This window comes from Ascaphus truei, chromosome 2 (genome assembly GCF_040206685.1).
Source record: "Ascaphus truei isolate aAscTru1 chromosome 2, aAscTru1.hap1, whole genome shotgun sequence".
Classification (NCBI taxonomy): domain Eukaryota; kingdom Metazoa; phylum Chordata; class Amphibia; order Anura; family Ascaphidae; genus Ascaphus; species Ascaphus truei.
This window is the reverse complement of record NC_134484.1, coordinates 249,849,551-249,871,871: the sequence shown is the minus strand read 5'-3', so window position 1 is coordinate 249,871,871 and position 22,321 is coordinate 249,849,551. Positions and strand designations below refer to the sequence as shown.

Genomic DNA, 22,321 nt, shown 5'->3' with positions numbered 1-22,321 from the left:
GTCCCTATGGACTCAGCCTTAAAGTTCTACTGAAAAACAAAGATAACACTGATACGCAGGGACTTACCTTCAATATAATTATGGGTCCTGGTCCAAGTCTCAAGATTGTCCCCCAACATGAAGCTTGAGTGTATTCTTAGGCCGATGTTTCAGGGGTAATGTTTTTTTTTAACCTGAATGCCATAGTGGAAAATTATTCAAGGTCGACTGATGTCTCATCTGAAAATATCAACAAGAAAGATGATCCAGGGCTGCACGGGTTTCTTTAGGAAAGAATTTATTCAAGATACACAACGTTTTGGCCTCACTTAGGCCTTTGTCAAGTGACTGGTAATTACCAGTCCTGTATCATCTGGTAATTACTGAAGCCCTGGATCATCTTTCTTGTTGCTGTATACCTGGATTGCTGCAGATAGCCATCCCTGAACCAGGAGCTCCGGCATTGCGCAAGTATTGCATTTATTTGCATTTATTTGCAATTTTTTGGAGTGCTACACACCCATATATCTCATCTGAAAATATAACATCATCAAAACTTTCTCCACTCTCATTCCATGCACATGCTTGGTTGACTCTTTTTATCTTGTTAGCCTCTCTTATCATAGGAAACACTCTGCACTTACTAGAAGATTGATGATTTGGTAGATGGTGCTTCACCAGTAAGTGCTCTATTGTATAACAACAATATATTCAGAGTATTGTCCCAATGTCCATAATAACTGTATAATAACAGAGATCACCCAAGGAGATAAAGGGACCTAGTGGTGCCCAACTGGCTACCACAAAGATTGGTCACCAGCAGGCACTGAAAAGGTAAATACAGAGGGGCTGTTGCCCTTTCTTGACAGTGAAATCCAGAAAGGGAAAAACTCTGCAGCGTGCAATCCTCAATGGTAGAGATCAGGATATGTAGAAGGAAAGGAGCATAGCTTCCGCATCAGTGGATCAAAAATACTGTAGATAGGGCAACTCCAGGTGTAGTAAAATTGTGTTTATTGCACAATCAGCTTAGCAATGAAGGTGTAGGAAACACACCAACATGTTTCATCCAACAGGACTTTATCAAGGTATCACCTGCAGGAAAGAATCATTCCAGAGCAGGGAGCTGTGCCTTCATTCCATAACACACCACAGAGGCAAATGCCACAGATGATCCATGGGAATGCAGTAGGTGACATCCTGCTTTTCATTATACAAATGGAAACTCTGTCAAGATATGCAACAAACGGCGCAGGACAGTCGCATAGATTTGCTGCACTAATGTTAAAACACCATGTCAGTTTTGAGCAGTATTCCCAGTGGTGCACTTTGATGTCTTTATGGCAAAGAGGGCAAGTCGCACCAATTTGCTGAGAGGCATTATAGACGAACCAAATAAGCAATTTAAAATGAGCATTGTACAATTCAAAACCATCAAAGACAGCTTTAATGACATTTTGTGGTTTCAGAGGGCTGTGGGATGGAGTGTTCTGAGCGAAAAATAATATTTTATGAACGAAATAAATAAAGTTTTACATAAAATGTTTTTAATCTAATAAATACAGCTTTACAGTTTGTTTGTTTTTAAATTAAGTACTTTTTTATAGTGATTGTTTAATTTTTTTCCCTTCTTGTTGTGCAGGTTTGCCGGGCTAACGACAACACTCTGTTTGTGTAGGAAACATAATGTCAGGTAATAATTGTAACATTTGCGCTCACCACGACCAAGGCGGGACCCAGGTACTGAGGTGGGAAAGTATGAAGCTGCGCACCCACTGCAGCGGAGGCATGCCTGGAGGGTGGATTGTCAAGATAGCTGTGCCTGGATTGGAGAGAGTGGGTCAGTCATAGTACTTGCCAAGGTCGTAGGTAGGTGCCAGGTGGATAGTCGAAGTCAGGAGTGCCGTGGTCTAGGGTCGGAGCCAGAAGAGTAGTCAAGTGTCCGTTAGCCGTGGTCAGGGATGGAAAATAACAGAAGGTCAGAGGCAAGCCGGGGTCAGTAATCCAGAGAATGGTCCAATGTCTAACCGGGGTCGTTACGCAAGGAGACAAGCAGCAACAATGTAAATCAGGAAATAGGAACAAGGCAGGCACAGGGAAGTGGGAACACAAGGTCACCTATGACTATGCTCAGCCAAAGTGTGAATGCACTAGCTGAGCATATATAGCTGGAGGGAACCAATGGGACAGAGGGGAGGAGCAGTGGTGTGTGCACAACGGAGACAGGGATAGGCTGTGCAGGAGACACGTGAGGGTGATCGGAGTTGACGCGCAGCTGGAGAGAGGTGCACGAATTTCACATGTGAGCGCCGCACGGGGTGGCTCCGCGTCACAGATGGAAGGGTGGAGCCAAGCTCTGTGGAATTCCTGAAAGCCCTCCGTGGGCATACGCGCTCTGTAAGGTGCGCGGGAGGTTGCACTGCAGTGGGAAAAGAGGATGCACGCCGCAGGGGACGTGCCCTGAGTTCCTTGCAGCAAGAGGCTGTGCAGTGGAAAGTTAGAAGGGAGCGCGCCGCGGGGACGTGTTCCCCGATTCCTTACAATTATATACTATACTGTAATTCATGTATCTACAGTATTTTCCTGTAGATTAATTATTTAACAAATTGAACATGTATAAGAGACAGCAATAAGATGCTAGTTGGTGGTTTAAGAAGATTGTATTGTAATATTTTAAAAAAAGGCAAAAATTCCTATTGTACAGTTATTGTTTAATTTTTGTTGTCATTAATGTTTTGCAGGTTTTGCAGGCTGATGGCAACACCATGTTCATGCAGGGAATACATTCACCGATACTGCTAGGTAATGTTAGGTAATTTATGCATCTATTTTTATTTTTGACAATACCCCAAATACTGTACAGAAATTCAATATGCATTTCAACCAGGTCCCATAGAAACACGCATGTGCAGAAATTCAATGAAATGCATATGTGTTTCAATCAGTACCAATAGAAACATGCATGCACAGAAATTATATGCATAAGCGTTTCAACCAGGTCCCATAGAAACACACATGCACAGAAATTCAATGATATACATATGCATTTCAACCAGGTCCCATAGAAACACGCATGTGCAGAAATTCAATGAAATGCATATGTGTTTCAATCAGTACCAATAGAAACATGCATGCACAGAAATTATATGCATAAGCGTTTCAACCAGGTCCCATAGAAACACACATGCACAGAAATTCAATGATATACATATGCATTTCAACCAGGTCCCATAGAAACACAAGTGTACCACACAATGTACAGCACTGTAATTCATGAACTACACTACTGTATTTCTTCTCAATTATTTATATACAACATGTTCTCTTTACAGCTGAAAATGTCCAAGAGCAAGCCAGCACGAAGAAGATGCCAAATGAAGAAGATTGTGCATTTGGACGAAGAGAAAATATATGTATTATGTATTTTTCATTAAGAAATTCACTGTAATCTAATAAAAAATATTTCATATTTTAAAATACTTTTTAGTTATCTGACGTTTTTAGGAGAATAATTGGTGGGTTACTGTAGATTTAAATACTGTTACATATATCATATTGTATCATACAAAATGAATGGGAATATGGGATGTTTACATTGCACCTAGATTTTGAAGACACTCTAGTGTCTACTTTCAGTTGTGTGAAGTATTACAACCAACACTAAAACTCAATTTTACCATCCGCGACGCATTCACGGGTCAGCTGCGAGCAGCTCAAAAATAATCGTGGACGCATACTCTACCCACAAGAGAAAAGACACTATATCTGTATGTAAATAATATAGCAAATCATCAAACAAGGTACAGTAGATAAACTGATCAGTGCTGCTTATATTGTAAAGCAATAAGGTTACTGAGCGTAGAGGTCAACTTGCTGTTTGCTGTAAACCATGGAGACGACAAGAGCCTAATTCTCTGTCATCAAATGCCAGATTTTTTTATTTTTTCATTGCAAGCCTTTATGTGGCTTTTGTTGCTTACTTTTTTCTTACAATTCATTTACATATGCCATTAATGTAACAGTTATCCTTGATTCTTTTCTCATAAAAAGTTATTTACAATACAATTTGAACCATAGAAATTATAAACACAGTGATGTGCAGCTTATAGAAATACCCAAGAGATTTATATGTTCTTATTCACTTTACCTTGTTGCAATCTAAAAAGAAACATATTTTTGGCATTAAAATGTTTAAATACGTAATATGTGACCAGGAAAACATTACAAACTACTGGATCTGGCAAGCAAATGCGCTTGCAATACAGTATGTACTTAGAAAACTAAGTATGGTTCGGATTTTAAAAGTTTATTAAATAAAATGTTCCAGAATTCCTTCAACACAAGGATTTTCACATATTGTATTTAACGGAGAATAGTTTAATTTAGTACTAGTTTATGTAACACTGTTTTTCTGTGTTTGCCTTTCTCATCAAATACTGTAAGTACAATTTGCAAACTGGTGAAAGATAACATCACATATGATTGATTACTGTGTTGTTAGGCTGTATATTTAGAAATGGGCACATTTACAAACATACTTAAAATTCAATGATCTCAATTTCCTTTTTGAATAATGTTTTGTTTTTTCTTTTATTCATCAGTCTAAGCAACAATTCAGCTTCATGCTTGCTGAACCATTCTAAAACAGTAACAGATTTAGGAATCTTGGTTAAACAGAAAGTCAAGTTCAAATATCATGATTTTGTTTTTTTTTGTGACTTGACAGGGAATCAGGTGTAACCTGTGGAATTTAACAAGAGACCACTCTAAGACAGTAAAAGTCCTGCTGCTGCAGATAATACGCGTTTGGTGAAGTGATGATGAAAAGGGTAATTCCAAACGAGTGATAACACAATACTTAGGTACTGGAACTTTGCCTGTTTGGGCAATACTGCCCATACTGTCTAAGAGCGGTCTCGCGAGAGTTGTGCCTGCAGAGGAATTCAGTGTGGACGCACACTCCAGACGCATGTCTAACCTCACACGTGGACGCGAACCTGCACCTCTCCATGCTGTTTCGGTGTTCGTCTCTGACGGAGTGACGGTGATATTTTGCAAGATTGTACCATATCCTCATGCTTGTTTTTATTCTAAATCTAGTGTTATCTGGTATTGCTACTAAATTCCCTGTACATATTACGCTATGGGAGCCGCGCTGTCTTCTTTTGTTTTATATATATATCTAGAGAAATAAAACACAAAGAAGCACAAGCTTCATAGCACGTAACTGTATAAAAAATGAGTATATTTAATTTAAAAAAAAGTGTCCCTAGGAAATTCACTTACAGGATGCTAAAAAAACACAAACATTGGAGAGAAATCTCTAAGGGGCGTCATCTACAGGAGTGGAGGGGTCCGACTGAGTGGAGGGGTCTGATACTGTGCACCTGATAGTTCAAGATGACTGCATACAGCTCCTGCCACGAGTATTGCAGCGTTTCAGCGTCTCCAAATGCTCAATTCACTTCCGTGTATAATTCACAGTTGGAAGAGAAGGCGGATCAGCTGTACAAGATATCAGGGAACTCAGGACCTCCTCTCAAACATCTGTCTAAGATGACGTCACCACGTCTCTATGCTTTTCGTCATGTTACTTGACTTCCTCAGGGGTGATTGGTTAGTGCAAAGTAGCCAGTTAAATAGTGCAGTGTCCAAGTAAACAGGGCTACAATGCTTAAAAAGGCTGGAATCAGCCAACCGCTGATTCAATACACAGTTAAACCAGCTAATGGCGATTTCATATAATGGTGGTGCTAATAAAATTATATAAATAATAATATAATATAATGAAGTGCTTAGTGTACTATAAATTGCTAACAAAAATAGACCAATATAAATACATAAATAATTACACTATTAATATATTTAACCACTAACAATAATAAACTGTAAAAATTCAAAGATATTGGGGCCTATTGACTAATGCCATACTAACCTAAACTAATCTATTAAATGTGAAGGTGAATTAAAAATTGAACTTAACTATTTAAATAGTAATAATAATTGTGATAATAATATTGATAAGAAATATGTGTGTTGATTTAAAAAATCTATTAAACAATTGTAGACCTATATCGGGTAAATGTACAAATATAAAATGGGATGAACCATTTAAAATGACAGACTGAATGGACTATGAGCGATTTGTGTATTGGAAAGGAAGAACAGCAAGCCTCAGGGGCATGGGGATGCTACATGGAACCACAAATAGTGGCACTCAATGTAGCTATATGTGGGTATCCCTACTATATCAGTGTAGCTATAACCAGAACAGTGAGGACACAGACTGCAAAAGAAGAACAGATCTAGACTTATGTACTCGTATCTATGCATTCACTTGCAAAAATTACACACCCCATCATGACATGGGTAAACACGAGAAGAAAACATTGAGTGTGATTTTCTTCATTATATATACTGTATGTAAAAATAGGTACACATTTTTAAAACCAAAGTCACTTCCAAAACTAACACATAAAAATTGTTTAGAACCAAAACCAATACCAAAACACCAGGGCAGGTCCTCACCCATAGCTCAAATATTATATATTCACCAAGATTTCTGTAAATTTTTAGAAATTGTGTGCTTTCCAGAATTTCAGCATTTAATGCGTTACAAAATAAATTGCACTCTGATGCAATTTTTTAAATTATCTCCTTACTTCATAATTAAATGCAATGATTCAGCCCCAGATTGCTAACCAGCTCTGGAGGTTCTATTTACTGTCTTTGTGATACCATTGAGTTATACTGTATATTGGAACCTCTGTGGTATTCTGTGTTACAACCAGATATGTTATGTTATCATTTGTATGATGTACAGATGTAGTAAAACTTACTGTTTTCGGGTGCCGCATCCAACATGCTGAAATCCGCGGCACCAAAAACAGTAAAGTTAGGGGCCTGGGAGGATTAACGCTGTGGGAGTCCATGCTTCTGAAGGTTAATCCTTCACTTGATGGACAATAAGCAGAGGAGAGAAACTGATACTTAACTTGTGGAGGAGCTACACAGCTGTCTCCATCCCTGTCTCAGTGTGCCATCCCTAGCACCTCTGAATGTAAGAAGCAGTCTCTGGTCTGTCCCAGGGGAGCACAAACTTTCACTGCTGCATCCCCGTGTCTGGTCGACTCAGAGCTCGTGCCACCCCTCCTATCTGGCTGCTGCGTCAAATAATGCTCCGGGGTCATTTGACCCCTGTGACGTCACATGACCCCCAGCGTCATTTTACGCTGCCTTGCCATGGAGACGCGTCACAGCGTCTGAATCCCAGTAAGATTTATTGTTGCAGAGGCCTCATATGATCCCCCGGCATTTAATTTAAATGCCTTGGGGAAGAGCGTCTTGGGGAAGATAAAGTACATTTTCTCTCCAGAGACCATAAAATGATTACTGTAACCCTGTAAAAATTGAAGGAGACTAGGGTGGAACTGGACATGTTTCTCATGTCCCAGGCTGACTGGGCTATGAAATGGACAAAAAGAAAGTTTTTTGAGAAAGCTAACAAAGCTGACTCCCTGCTGCCACACTATGGAGCAATCGACCCAATTATAATATTCAGTCTGTTTGCACAAGATCAGGCGATCTAACCTCCAATCCTGTATTAATGGTAGCAGAAATTCAAACGTTTTATGCAAAACTGTATGACGGGGGAGAAATAACATAACACCCAAAATGAATCGTTGACTCAGACCATCGTTGACTCAGACCTATTTAGACAGCTGATCTGGCCTCATTCCCATCATCCATGCTGCAAGAATCAGTATCCCTTATTCAAAAGGAGGCCAAAGATCTGGCATGCTGTGGAAGTTACCGCTCGATCTTAATGCTGACCTGAAAATATTTTCTAAAATTCTAGCCAACAGACTGAGTGTGTGCTCCACCCTGCTCTGATTCATACTGACCAAGTTAAGTTTGTTACCGGCCGTCATAGTAGTGGACAATGTCAGGAGAATTATTGATTTTACATATTTGGCACAACAAAAGATGTTCCGTCCATGCTCCTCAGCCTGGACGCAGAGAATGTATTTAATCATGTTGATAGGTATTACATACTGTACAAAGTCTCCTAAAAACATTTGACTTCAATGGTGAATTTTTAAGAGAAATCCTTTCACTATATACAAATCCAACAGTCAGGGATTACCATCTGAACCAATAACGATAAAAAGTGCACACGCCAAGGATGCTTTCGCATTAAACCCCCTGCAGCCCGCATACAAAATAATACTAATATCTCTGGGATAAAGGTGAGGAGATTCCAAGAATTTAAATAGGCTTTATTTAATGACAAAATATAAACCGCAAAAGCCAGGTGTGTAAACTGCTCCAACTTAAATTTAATTTCCATTGGCAACATACAGATGCAGCCACTTCTACCTCTAACCTGCCGCACCACGTGCTGGTGAAATGTGGACCAAAAGTTGAGCACTCGCGGCAGTTCTTAGCCAATGGCTGACATCCGATGGTTTACTAGAACCAATAGGATGACCCCCCTATCCTATTGGTTCTAGTAAACCATGTGATGCCAGGCATTCTGAGTTCTGTGATGTCATCTTAAAGGGAAAGGAAGCTGAGCCTATCTGATTGGCTGACTTTATTCCTTTTTGATCATGTCACCTCCCCAAAAAAGGGCACCTGGTTATCCCAGCCATTAAGAGGTGTGGGAACCATTCCCTCTCAAATGTGACATCACAGGCCTATAAAAGCCTGTTTAGTCTCATTTGATGCCACAGAGCTGATGGAGCAACACCTCCCTATTGGATTAACAGATGAAGAGGAAGATAAAGAACGGATGAAGACAAAGATAAAGAAGAACCACGAGTGGATTACAAGTACAGATGAAGATAAAGAAGACCCCAAAATGGATTACAATTTACAGTACAGATAAAAAAAAGAAAAGAAAGAAAAGACTTAAAGAATGTACCTGTTGACCGTGGCTATTGAGGATCATAGCGTCGTGGACCTGGCGTTGGTGCTGCTGCTGGTTTTGCTTTTGGAGTCGGATTCGGTGGGTGAAGATATCAAAAAGTAAAAAAAAGATGGACATGCCATTCAATGGGTTTTTTGGCCTTTTTATTTTTCAGGAAAAGCAATGTTGGTTTTATTTTATTCATGTTTTTATTTTTTGCAGGTTGCTCATTGCATGGCAAAGTGGCTTATCATGCCCACAGGGCATGGGAGTGCCACCATGCCGGTCATTTTTTTTGGTGGCATTTTTAAGATTAAAATTGAATGTGTGTTTTATTAGGGGCTAGTTTTGAAGATTGGCAGGATGCACGTTCTTGCCTGGCATAGTGGCATATAGTGGCAACACCTATTCTGTCCTAGACCCTCTACAATCTGGCTTCTGCACTGCTCACTCCACTGAAATAGCCCTCACTAAAATAAGTAATGACCTCCATGCTGCCAAAGACAGAGGTCATTACACTCTGCTTATATTATTCGAACTCTGCAGCATTTGATACGGTGGACAACCCTCTTCTCCTCCACATTCTCACTACTCTTGGCATTTGTAACAAAGCTCTATTCTTGATCGCCGCTTACCTTTCCCATCGTACTTTCAGTGTCTCTTTTGCTAACACCTCATCCTCTTTGGGGGTTCCCAAGGGCTCTGTCCTGGGACCCCTTCTCTTTTCTCTTTACACACTCTCTCTAGGTGACTTAATCACATCCCTTGGGTTCAAATATCACCTCTATGCTGATGACAAACAAAGTTACTTTCTACCCCTGACATTACACCTGCTGTATAGACTAACGTTTCTGAATGTCTCTCGGCTATATAATCCTGGATGGCCCTGCGCCAACTTAAACTTAACATGGCAAAAACTGAGCTCCTCATACTTCCTCTCAAACTTGGCCCTACTACCTCATTCTACATTACTGTTGGAAGTACTATAATTCATCCAGTACCCATCAGTAGCACTCTGCCTAGGGGTCACCTCTGGAATGTCCTTCCCCTCAATATCCGACTAGCACCCTCTCTATCCACATTTAAGACTCACCTCAAAACACAACCGCTTAAGGAAGCATATGAGTAGCTCCATGGCTGATAATTAACACCTCATACATAAACCTTGGCCCCTTGAAGACGTACTTACCAGAATGCCCTCCTACTGTCTCTGTACGTTCTTCCTACCAACCACTTAGATTGTAAGCTCTTCGGGGCAGGGACTCCTTTTCCTAAATGTTACTTTTATGTCTAAAGTACTTCTCCCCTTTATGTGTTATTTATATTATTTGTTATTTATCTGATTGTCACGTATATTACTGCTGTGAAGCGCTATGTACATTAATGGCGCTATATAAATAAAAGGAGAGAGGCAACGCAAGGCACAACAAAGTCTGAGGAGTAATCTAATGTATTAAAAAAAAAAAAACCTTTTGACCTAGTGGTCTTTATCAAGTGAGGTAGAGTGGCACAGAGAAACACTAGTGAAAGACATAAAAAACGTGTTTCTTTTGGCTTAATAAATTAGATTACTACTCAAAATCCGTTGTGCCATGCGTTCCCTCTCTCCTTGTACTGTTCGATGTGCTGCAGGCTTTTATCCATTCGTAGGAGCACCGGTAATTATACCACATTTCCTCACTATTTGGTGTGCAGAATCTACCTTTCTTCATATTGACTTTCATGCTATATATATAAAGACATACATACATACATGGGTCTTGGGGTACTGTGTGTGCAATCCGCTTGGAATTGGAGCAAGAAACTGTATGAAGTAAGCAGAGCACTACAAATAGAAAAAGCACACACAAAACAACGCAGAGAAGTACTCTCCCATAAAAAAGTGAAAATGTATTGGGTCATCTTTAAAAATGGAGGTATTCAACCCACCTACAAATTTCAAGCTCATGTAGCCCTATGTAGTTTTGGGGTTACATGTCTTTCTCCTCCTGTGCAATAATCCCTATTAAGGGCAGGTTTTCCAGGAGTGATCATGGAGTTTGCCCCCACCTCCTGTGCTTTGTATTATTCAGTGAAGGAAGTGACATCATGCTCTGTGTCCACTTACAGTGACCTAGTGAATCTATATAATATGCAGCACTTCCTCAATTTAGTCAGTGTGTGCCTCACCACCTGAGTGAGGTGAGTCTATCTAGCAACCTGTCAGGGCTCAGGCAGTGTTTGTGGCCCTCCCTCTAGGGAGTGGTGTGGAAGACTATACCTCTTACTTCATTAGGGACTAAGGGAAAAGCTAGACCTGCTTTCAGTGCCCTTGCCTGGGAGTGTATGGTCAGGGACTTCATTTGGGTTGGCAACCTGAGATGAGTGGCTAGACGACCAGCCACTATGATGGGCGGCTGTCCATGTATGATGACAATAATGGATGCCAAAGAAAGATATCTCTTCTTTCCTGTGTGTGGAGTCACTTGGGAAGAAGGTGCACATAGAGGTTCTCTACCAGAGACTCCTCCCTACTACGCTGGGGGTCTGGAAGAGATGGAGGCGCTGTACCATGAGTGAGTATAACTCAGCATTACCTCAGAAGCCAGTTCTGATGCCATTCCCCATAACACCATCAAGCGGGAGACTCAAGAGTCCTGTAAGCCAGCAGGTGCACAACACTAGTATGCCATGTAACAGGGGTAAGAATTCACATAGGGGGGGGCAATCTGAGGTTGCCCCGGGCAAACTGTTGGCTTTCAATGACGTCACATCCATTCTCCCCCAAGCCTCTGTCACATGGTACTAGAGCCAATCAGAGTAGGGATGGTGTTCCCACGCTCTGATTGGCTACCGTACCATGTGAGGACGGCCATGTTTCTTTTCATGACGTCATCTTAAAGGCAATTGAAGCAAAGCCATTCTGATTGGCTGTGCTTTCATTGCCTTTAAGTGACGTCATCATTTTATTTTTTATCGGCCAAAACACATGGTTTTCACGGCCCAATCAGGGGCGTGGGAAACATATGACGCTCTGATTGGCTACCGTACCATGTGAGGACGGCCATGTTTCTTTTCATGATGTCATCTTAAAGGCAATTGAAGCAAAGCCATTCTGATTGGCTGTGCTTTCATTGCCTTTAAGTGACGTCATAATTTTATTTTTTATCGGCCAAAACACATGGTTTTCACGGCCCAATCAGGACCGTGGGAACCATGATGAAAATGTGACGTCATATGTCTTTAAAAGCCTATGTCGTCTCATTTTGAAGCCAGGCGCCGAGGAGGAAGGACTTCCAGAGAAGAAAGAAGACCAGGGCATGGCCGAAGACGGGAAGAAGACCCCGGAAGAAGATAGAAGAAAGAAGAATACAGATTAAGATGGATTACAATTAGAAGACCCGTGTATTGATTTGGATTTTTAGTTTAATGTTTATTTTTTATGGTTTTTGATGTTATGGGTTCCTATGCCTGGTGGATTGGTTCGTGAGTAAGCTGATCAACGGGAGTCGGTGGGGTCAAGTAATGGTAAGTGACCTAAAGAAATGTATTTAATTGAACTTGTTAATTTTTTTTAATGCTTTTTTAACATGTATATTTATTTTTTGTGGTATATCATTTCTTGCCACTCTATGTATGTATGTATGTATGTCTAGAGAGATATATACATACAGGGTAAGAAATGATGTTGTTTTAAAAGCTTGATTTGATGTGTTTGACATTAATTTGTCTATGCTGCTATGCTTCAATGTGTGTTTAAAGTATTTTAAAATTAGATAGATGTAATTGTTGATATTGTACGGTGTACTTGAGGTCAGGGTTAGCCTTGGTTTTCAATTTGGTATTCTTGTTGGTACTTATATTTTTTCACAGGCTAAATTGTTATGTTAAAGGCTTGAATTTGTTAATTGTTTAATTTATAGGGATGGAATGTAAATTGTTTAGGGATGTCCTTAATGAATGGTAATTGATTTATGTTTACTGGATTGGTTTAAATTGTATACTTGTTGGGAGGTATCTGTATTTTGCTTGCAATGTTATTGTTAACATTCATTTGCAGAATGTATATGGTGCATAGATTGTATGCATCATATATACAATGTAAATGCTATGTGTTGATTGGCATTTGAGGTATTTGTTTGGCAGTTGATGATTGTGATTGTAAGTTCAGTTAGGATTATTAAAGGAAATTAATTTTATTGTAGTGTGTCTATATGGAGAAGTGTTATTTGGAGTACAGCATGTTTTTGATAACCCTTCTACATTTATTTGTATATTGGATCATCATCTGTGTGTGTATATATATATTTATATATCTCTCTCTCTCTGTGTATATATATATATATATAAATATTTTTGCATGATGAAGCCACTGTACAAATTCATGGGTGAAGGGTGGGTATCGGGCCAGTGTGGCTTAAATCCTTAATTACCTTTGCAGTTATTATCCGATAAGGTGTTTAAGGGGTTAATTGATATCTGAATTTAATTGCAGTGTATTGGCTTTGTTTTGGCTATGTATTTTGTGGGCAAGACAAGGATGTTGCTGGCGACGGAGACTTCTTATTGATGAGGTCAGTAGTACTTTATTTATTTGAATATGCTAGTTAATGTTTTTAATAATGGGCAAATAATCTATTATCCCTATCTGGATAATAGTTATTTTGCACATTATTGTACTGTAGGTGTGGGGGAGGGGGGTGTATGTATTGAATGTATAGGCCAGGTTTATTTTTTTAACTTTCAGGGTTTGTTCCGTGGTTCTGCGTGAGACCTCTGGAGACCACCTGCGGGTCTCCTCGGGTATCTCACGGGTATCAGGCTGGTGGTTCCATGGGTGACACATGCGGGGATGAAGCGGTGGCCTCACATCTGTGGGGCACCAGGACACGTAGTCTGCGGGGATGAAGCGGTGGTCCCACATCCGTGGGGGCACCGCCGACCCATAGGTGCGGGGATGAATCGGTGGTCCCACATTCGTGGGGGCACCGCGGACCCGTAGTGAGCACTCGTGAGTTCCCCAGAGCCCCGTGGGAACCACCCCCCGAGGCCCCGCAGACACCTGTGGGTTTGACCCGGGGCTCCCAGACATCCTTGGGCCTACCGTGGGGACCCAATTGTGGGCCACGGTGACCCAAGGAGACCACCTGGGGGCCATGGCGCTTGGCGGGACCCACCAGCAGGCCTCCAGAACCTGTTTAAAAAGGGCTGTCAGGTGCCCCGCCAGCCCACCGGGGACTCGTGGGGGGCTGTGTTATGAACCCTGTTTGTTAAAGGATAAATCTTGTATTTATGGGGGTGGGGCACGGGGGGGTGGGTAATGTATTTATTAAATATAATGATGTTTATTGTGGTCACTGTATTGTTTTTGTTGTGGGTACTGGGGGTGGGGGGGGGGTTCCCCAACGGTATGTGGGTAGGCCTCCCTTGTGGTTAGTGGGTGAGGGTGGTTAGGCCTCACGGGGTGGGGGGTTAGTGTGGGAGGGTAGGTTAACCCCTTAATGACTGTAGCGGTTAATAACCTCTATGGTGATTAAGGGGTTAGGGGACATTACATTGGATGTTTTCATTTTTGTGTCTGTTTTGCAGAAGCAGAGAATACTATAAGAAGCCATGAGCCAATCAGATTATGTGTTCACCTTGAGTCTGAGCTGAAAGAGTGCAGGCTTTCCAAGGATGCTTTCTTTGTAATAGCAAAGCAACCGGTTACGATTTTTTGACAGTGAGGGGTAACCAGGCCATCAATAGAGGAATTATGCCTGGCTGATCCATATTTTGGGGTTTAGAGTGTCAGCTCTTGGACCCATTTGTTGTACATGAAATGTATGTGATTGTGCGACAATAAAGAATTGATGTGTTTTACCTTTCATGGGGGGTGTGCCAGCAAGCAGAGATTGTAGGCTATGAGTTTCAGAGTGGATTTTGCGGAGAAAGTCTTATCAGATTGTGCCTAGATAGTCGGGGTCCAGAGTTGCTGGGCGCCCCAATAATGGACCCTGGTGTCCGGTTGGGCAGCCCAGATACATATAGGCACAAGGCTCCAGTCAAAATCCTGCTCTGGAAATGTTTTTGCAACTCACCACCAGGACTGCTTCAGCACAGATCAGAAAGGTAAGCGTGGCATATGGGTGTAAAGTATCGCCAGAACAGTACAGGGTCTTCCCAGTAACAGAGGAATCCCCAGTTCAATGCCCTATTACCCAGAAACAGGATAGATAGTTTCTGGGGGTACTCCAACCATATATGAGGTTGCAAGGGTTTTTAAGAAACCTATGTCTGGTTTTCAGTGTATAGAGAAAACAGCCGTGAAAATTAACCTGAATGTTTTTTTCATTCTACCCTAAGGTATTATGAGCTGGGGACTTCCAGGTCCATGGTTCCGAGAGACCATGTGGCTACTGTAAGTATGCAGGGTTCACGGCGCTTGCAGCTTGACCCCTCCTTACCTCTGAATGCCCCGCTGCCGTGAGACGTCCCCCTCGCCTTTCCCATCCGACTCCCGCTATGGTGGGGCATCCCCGTCGTCTCCAACGGACCACCGCCATGGGCAGCCTGTACTCTGGTGGTTGACATTGGTCCCGGGCGCGCGCTCTCTGACATTAAAGAGCGCGCGCCGGGCGAGGCTAATTTATTCACTGCACTGACAGTGAAACCACGCCTCCAACTCACGTGCAGGCTTCAACTTAACTCTAAAGCTGCCCACCTGCGTGCCTATCAAAGCAACCTATCCTGGATGGCTCCACGCGCTTCTCCAGCCCTGCCCCCACTTCCTATTCAGCAGCCGCACTATATAATGCCTGTCTTACCATTTCCACATTGCTCGACATAGTCTCCACTTGTGGATGTCTACTCTGTTTTCCTCTTCTCTCTGCTACTCAGGTTATGGCACGGCTTGGCGGACTTTTCTCTCTGGCTCTCGACCCTGGCACCTTCCTTACGATGCTGTTTCTCACGCCCCTCAGCTCGCTTCTGAAACGCGTAGGGTGGTCACGCTGACTATACTGCCGAATTTATGATCTATCCCCCCCATTGACTGCTATCCAGAATCTGCCATTACAGATTGAAAAATCATTGCCAAATCCCAGGCGAATCTGCTGCTGTCGTTCACGGGCTAGCTACACACTCTGAACAGTGTATCGAGAGGGGCTTTCCGCCCACACACCAGCCAGTGTGTGCAACTCTTCACAAACAGAGGAACAACGTGTCCAGCTGCATTTACCACTGAGGAGAGGGGATACTCTCAAATATATCCACTGCCTGCCCTTATCATCTGTCTGGTGAGTGGGCAATTCTACCATTGCAGCAGTGTATCAGTCTGACCGATTTCATTATTAGTTTATTCATGTATTATTTTGAAATGTCATTTGTATGTTTCTTTTTTTTAATTAAATGCAAATTTAAATTTATATATATATTTTCACCTGTTGATTACCTCAGCTGTTTGTCATATGTGTTACAGTATATGTTTTGTTTGTTATGCCAACCATACAGTATTATGCTATGCACTGTTTTTAGTCTTTTTAAGTACCCATTACTTCAATTGGAGACTCCTTGAGATCTGCACATCTACCAGGCTCGGCTGGTTGTATCCTTTTACTCAATAATTTTTATGTTAGGCGCCTTAGATACATATTCCTTTCCATCTAGTCATTTTCTGACTAGGGGGTCAGAATTGTATCAGTGGCCGCCACTTATATATATTCATATTATATATATATATATATATATATATATATATATATATATATATATATATATATATATATATATATAAAAATAAGGTTTTGTTCTTGTGAGTCACATATGTGTACACATTTATTTTATATGTTGTATTAATCATTAACACCATCTTAGTATAGTTAGCGCTACCTATCTTGTTTTTTTTTTTCACCTGAGGGGTACATACTCTCACCTGCAGTTGCAGTGTCCTCTAGTCTAGCCAGGGTGCAGGAGGTCATTCCAGCCCCGGTGGTCATGGAAAGACAAGGGGAGGGAGGTGGCAGCAGCAACATGGACATTGTTGGGGAGCCAGTTATAGGGAGTGCAGCCGTTGTAGCCCCAGTGGCTAACGGTCTCTCTATGCCCGGAATTGCCGCACTTCTTGCTTCTTGGGAAGAGGGGATCATCCTTGCGGAAAGTATTCAGCTGCTTGCGGCTGCACAAGGGACACCAGCCCCATGTTCCCAACCTGATAATCGGGAGCAGTCCACCTCCTGAATGGACCACCACAGCTTCAGCAAATTCGTAGATGGCACGGACAAAATCGATGGGTACCTGAAGATCCTTGAGACTCAGTGTCATCGTTACCGGGTGCCAGAATGGGACTGGGTTTTGCAGTTGACACTATTATTGTAAGGGGCTGCCCTGGAGACCCTCCAGGCTATCCCAGCCATGGATGGCAATGACTATCACCATGTGAAAGCCCTTTTATTGACTCAGTATGCCCTCACCCCAGAAACTTACAGAGGCATGTTCAGGATGAAGAAAAAGCGCCACCGGAAATCCTACATGTGGTTTGCGTCCCTCATGGGATTGCATGGGACAAAGTGCATGGATGTGGTGCCACAAAGTATCACACTTTACTGGACTTGTTTTTCAAAGAACAGTTTATACAGCATTGTCCACAAGACTTAAGGTAATGGGTCTTTGATCGTAATCCAAAAACTTATGTGGATGCTGCTAATATGGCTGATGAATTTGTCACCAGCCAGGCACTGAAATGCAAGAAAGGGACTGCTTCATAAGCGGTCACTTCGGCCAGGAGAGCCAAAAGCACTCCACAATGGAAAGTTAAGACTGCTGCAGATGGAAGTGCACCCAAACCTGTAGAGTTTTAAGCACAAGGGGAGGTGCTATCAGTGTAATAAGACTGGTCACATCAAGCCAGACTGTCCGGACCATCCAAAGTCCGGGAGTCCCCATCAGGGGCAATGCTCTCCAGCTGCAAAGTCAGTCGCCAGCGTGCGGGTGGCACACACAGAGGAGCAGAGTGCAGCCATCCAGCCAGATCAGTGAGGGATGTTGACAGAAGAATCTTCACATGCAGCCTGTGACACAGCCATGGATACAGGTTGCAATTCAACGATGTCCGGCAAAAGCATTTCCGCCAAGTGACCATCGGCTTGCTTGACTCTGGTGCCACTGTTACCCTTGTCCGACCTGATATTAAGTATTTTAAAATATGTGTCTGAATGCTAGATTTTCCGATCAGAGAATCTGCTCCCAGGCACCGAGATGGAGGTGACCATGCCAGACGGAGGACTGCGGTCCATCCAGGTTGCCCGGGTCTCTCTTGATTCGGGTGCTAGAAGTGGCATGAGGGAGGTGGGGGTATTGCCTGGATTAGATACTGAGGTGCTCCGTGGTAATGACCTGGGGCCTGTTACTTGTGTTTTTACATCCGAATTGGCTCCTGTTGCAGTGATTTACAGGAGCCAGAGCAAAGAAATTGCACATGAGGATTTCACTGTCCATGAGAAAGGGTTCCTGATCGGGGTTCTACCTAAGGGCAGTTGTCTTCATCACACGTACAAGACATCAACATCTACCAGTGAACGGGAGAGAAGAGGTGTACTCTTTTAAGATACCTTGATGGGTCTTTTATCACTCCTGGTCATGTAAGTAGTGGCATTGATCTCTTGCCCTATAACATTAGCTCTCATCCAAGACTTTATCGTTACAATATTTGCACTACAGTATATGCATATTTTCTCTTCCACATGATTCTGCTCTCCCTAATTTTTAAAAGCAACTTCCTGTAGGGATCGAAGGAGGATCCTCAGTGGTCGAGCAGCATATCACATTATGTATTCACTATTTATCACTATATTTTGTCAGTTATCCATTATTTCCACTTATGTTCACAGCGTGGACTGATTCACACTCTCACTAAACGATGTACACCCATTTCTAGTCCATTTTTCTAGTTATCACTTCAGAGCGCCCCGGCTTTTTCTATACTCACGTTTTGACCTACAGTATGTGATGCGATGGAGAACAGAGATACCATATATGTTCTGAATTCTGCTACAGCAGAAAATAAACCTGTCTCTCCTTATTCCATGTAGCAAAATGTGAAAAAAAAAAATTGCAGGAAAATCTAGCATTCAGACACATATTTTAAAACACTTCAGAAATAAACTTTTCAGCTTGTTCTATCTTTTATTTCGCTATTTGCCTGTACGAAGCAGGACAGACTGCTGAGTTGAAATCATTGCTAAATGTCATAATGAAATATTGATACTTTGGAGAATTTTGTATGTAAGTTTAGGAATATTTCGTATTGCATGCCTGATTGTATGTCATGTGTATACATTTGCTGGATGGCAAAATAAGTCTGGTAAATATATTTACTTGTTTATATAACTTTGTCCATTTTCTTTCCCGCCATAATATTTGCAGTGCCTGGAAAAATTATATGTCCAATGCTGCTTACCGTGCTCTATATTGTAATTGTGAAGCGCTTTGGGTCCCATTGGCACTACAGTTCATTAAATAAAGTTATTATTATTATCATTGTAAGTAAAGGTGCTAACTTTGTAAACAATGACACTGAGTTTGAATCAGTTGAACCTGGTTCAATTCCCGGTGTCAGCTCCTGTGCCGCTTATGCTCACTTTATCCCACTGTGCCTAATAAAAAACATAGATTGTAAGCTCATCTCAGCATGGACTGTGTCTGTAAAAATCTTATTTGCTGCGTACCGCGCACTGTACTGTAATTGAAAAGCACTTTGAGTCCCATTGGGAGAAAAGTACTATTTGAAATATTAAACAAAAAAATATGAAATAAAGAACTGCATGTAGGATTGAGAAGGATAAGACAGGAAGAGTGAATAATGATTTTAGTTAAATGTGCTAAGAAAAGGCGCAGATGAAACAGATGTTTTTGGTCAGCAGGAAGGCTGAGCTGTAAAAAGTTATATATCAAGGCAGAGGAGCAATTCCACGCTATCAAAACAAGCATTGGCTTACCAATTCTTATCAATCAGTTTGCAATAGGGCAAGTTTTGGTAAATGTGTTAATTGGTTAATAGTGTTACCAGGTGGCTTCTCCAAAAATACTGGGCACAATGGTGAAATATTGGCTGCATTACCCAGCAGCAGCCAATCAGGATGGAGGAAGCTGCCCAGCCCCCTAGCAATAGCCTTCCTCCCTTCCTGCTCGGGGAAATCCCGCTGCCCCCAAGCAAGTCAGGTCACTATGTTCTGAGAGGTAATACCAGACACATACATGGCCAGTATTACCTCTTTTTTTTTACAGGACAGAGTGTCCAAAGACGGGACAGTCCAGTTCAATACTGGACACCTGGTAACCCTATTGGTTAAGCAGCTAATTGTCGGTCCCAAATGATCTTCAACTTTTGCAAGGCCTAGGGAAAAAATATCTTATATAACCTAAATCACATACCTAAAAAACAAAACCACAAAATTCAAACTTCACTGTGGCATAATACACTGAGGTTTGAGGCCTTTATCTGCATTCGAAAACATACTCTTTTATCCATATACTTAATTTCTTTTAATTGTATTTCCTTTTTATTTTCTTCCTTTAGGTATCATCTGGTCATCTTTCTCCCACGACTCCAATGTCTCTGTCCTACATTGCATATGTAAAAAAATTTTTTTTTAATTCCTCATGTAAATCTTTTGCCATTGGTGTTTTTCTTCTTCCCCCACTATTCTGGTCCCTGTTAATGCTTCTCATTCTTCCAAAGGGCTTTATAGAAATGTTTTTTGTGTCTTGCTTTTTTAATCCCATTTCTGGGAGACATGCAATGGATTTTATATTTATGGTTTGCATCTCCCTCTGATCCAAAGGGATTATAAAATAAGATGGTCAATGACATGGATTCAACCCTTCAAACAAGGGAAGTAACACATTTTTTTGTAATTGCAGCCCAAGGACATGAGGTTGGAGGACATGGGGTATGGTGTTTATCCTAGTATGTCTACCTTATTATTCTTCCATGCTCATGCTATACTTAAGTCAATGTTTTGCTTCTTTGACAGGGAATGTTTATTACACTATTATACTCTACATTGAATACTTTTTTGTAGGCCTATTCATCTTATCTTCAAAAAGAGGGAAGGAAACATGAAAAGACACCATTTAAGATGTGTCTTTCTGGGTCTAATTAACAAATCCTTTATGTTTTGTCATTACCGCCCAATTTATCAAAATAGTTTTGCAAGTAAAATCTCTTCAAAAAGATGCCACATTCCAAGACTGCTGAGTGGATTTATGTTGGCAGAGTTGAGTTGGGATTTATGGTGGCAGAAATGATTGTACTAAAATGCAATCCTGGCATTGTGAGAGCCATTGCAGTTAGGAATTAGGTTGTTTCTGGCGCTGGAATTTTCTATGTATTTGTAATACATTAGCTATTGAGATCATGTATTAGATCAGCTTTGTAACAGGTGTTTCATATGCTTTCTGACAAAGTGACATGTAAGCGGAAAAGAATGTCAGGGATCTGCCTTGATGATCTGGTTTTCAAACCACTGAACAAAGAGTATTGAAGTCAATGCTTCTGGCTCCTGATCCTGAAACCGTAATAATCATGGGTTGAGAGAGTACACACAGCTGCATTCATGAGCCGAAGGATAATGTATATTTCTTTAAAGATGCAGTTCTCCCTACATGTTTTATAGTTGTTAAAAATGTCTTAACTATAATGTTCAAAAGGGGCTGTCTTAATAATGCCAGGTGTGTAATCTTTTCTAACTCAGTGAGGAAAAATGAGCCCAAAACCAAAGTTAATATGGCTGATATTAAGTACCTCCCACTTTGTGACATCACTGGAAGTCAAAGAACCTGATCTCAGTAAACAATCCTTTGGGCTGCCTGATGGTGTGGAAGAAATTAGAATAAGCAGCCAGGATCACCATCTTCACTGCAGGCATATTTAAATAACAAAAATGTTAAAATCAATAAAAAATATTGTGAATTTGTTTGCCGATTTGCTTCATAGGACAGTACATTAAACTCACATTCAAGATACAGTCTGTGATTTTTTTGAGAGTTCTACACATTTTACTTGCTTTTTGGTCAAGGATGTAGAGGCTGCTTCATGAAGCTCTTCTGGGTGTATTGGATATTCTACATTTGCTTCCGTGTGAATGGTAGATGAAGGATGAAGATGCTACAGGTGTGCCGACGAGTATTCTAAAACTTGCCTTGGAAAATCTGGGGCTAACACCAACAAGATCCAGGTACATGCTGGGTACATGCTGGGTACATGCTGCAACATTTCAGTGACATTTCTGCAGAGACTAATGGCCCATCGGATTAACACTGCAGGGGTCCCAGGCAGTCCCATTCGGTTTGAATGGGACTGCCAGGGACCCCGCTGTTAATTCAATGGGCCATTGGTCTGTCTGCAGAAATCTCACTCACATGTGGCAGCAGGTACCCAGCATGTACCCAGCATGTACCTGGGTCTTGTTGGTG

General features: G+C 41.5%; 1 long non-coding RNA gene across 2 annotated transcripts; it reads left to right on the top strand.

Moving 5' to 3' along the window:
- The first annotated feature begins 250 nt into the window (after positions 1-250).
- On the top strand, positions 251-3,458 carry LOC142488650 (uncharacterized). 2 transcript variants are annotated; one of them, XR_012799560.1, is made up of 3 exons: positions 251-1,672; positions 2,721-2,781; positions 3,312-3,458. It is a non-coding gene; the product is annotated as an uncharacterized LOC142488650 (long non-coding RNA). The 2 variants fall into 2 exon arrangements; XR_012799559.1 differs by having other exon boundaries at positions 2,721-2,791.
- The last annotated feature ends 18,863 nt before the right edge of the window (positions 3,459-22,321 follow it).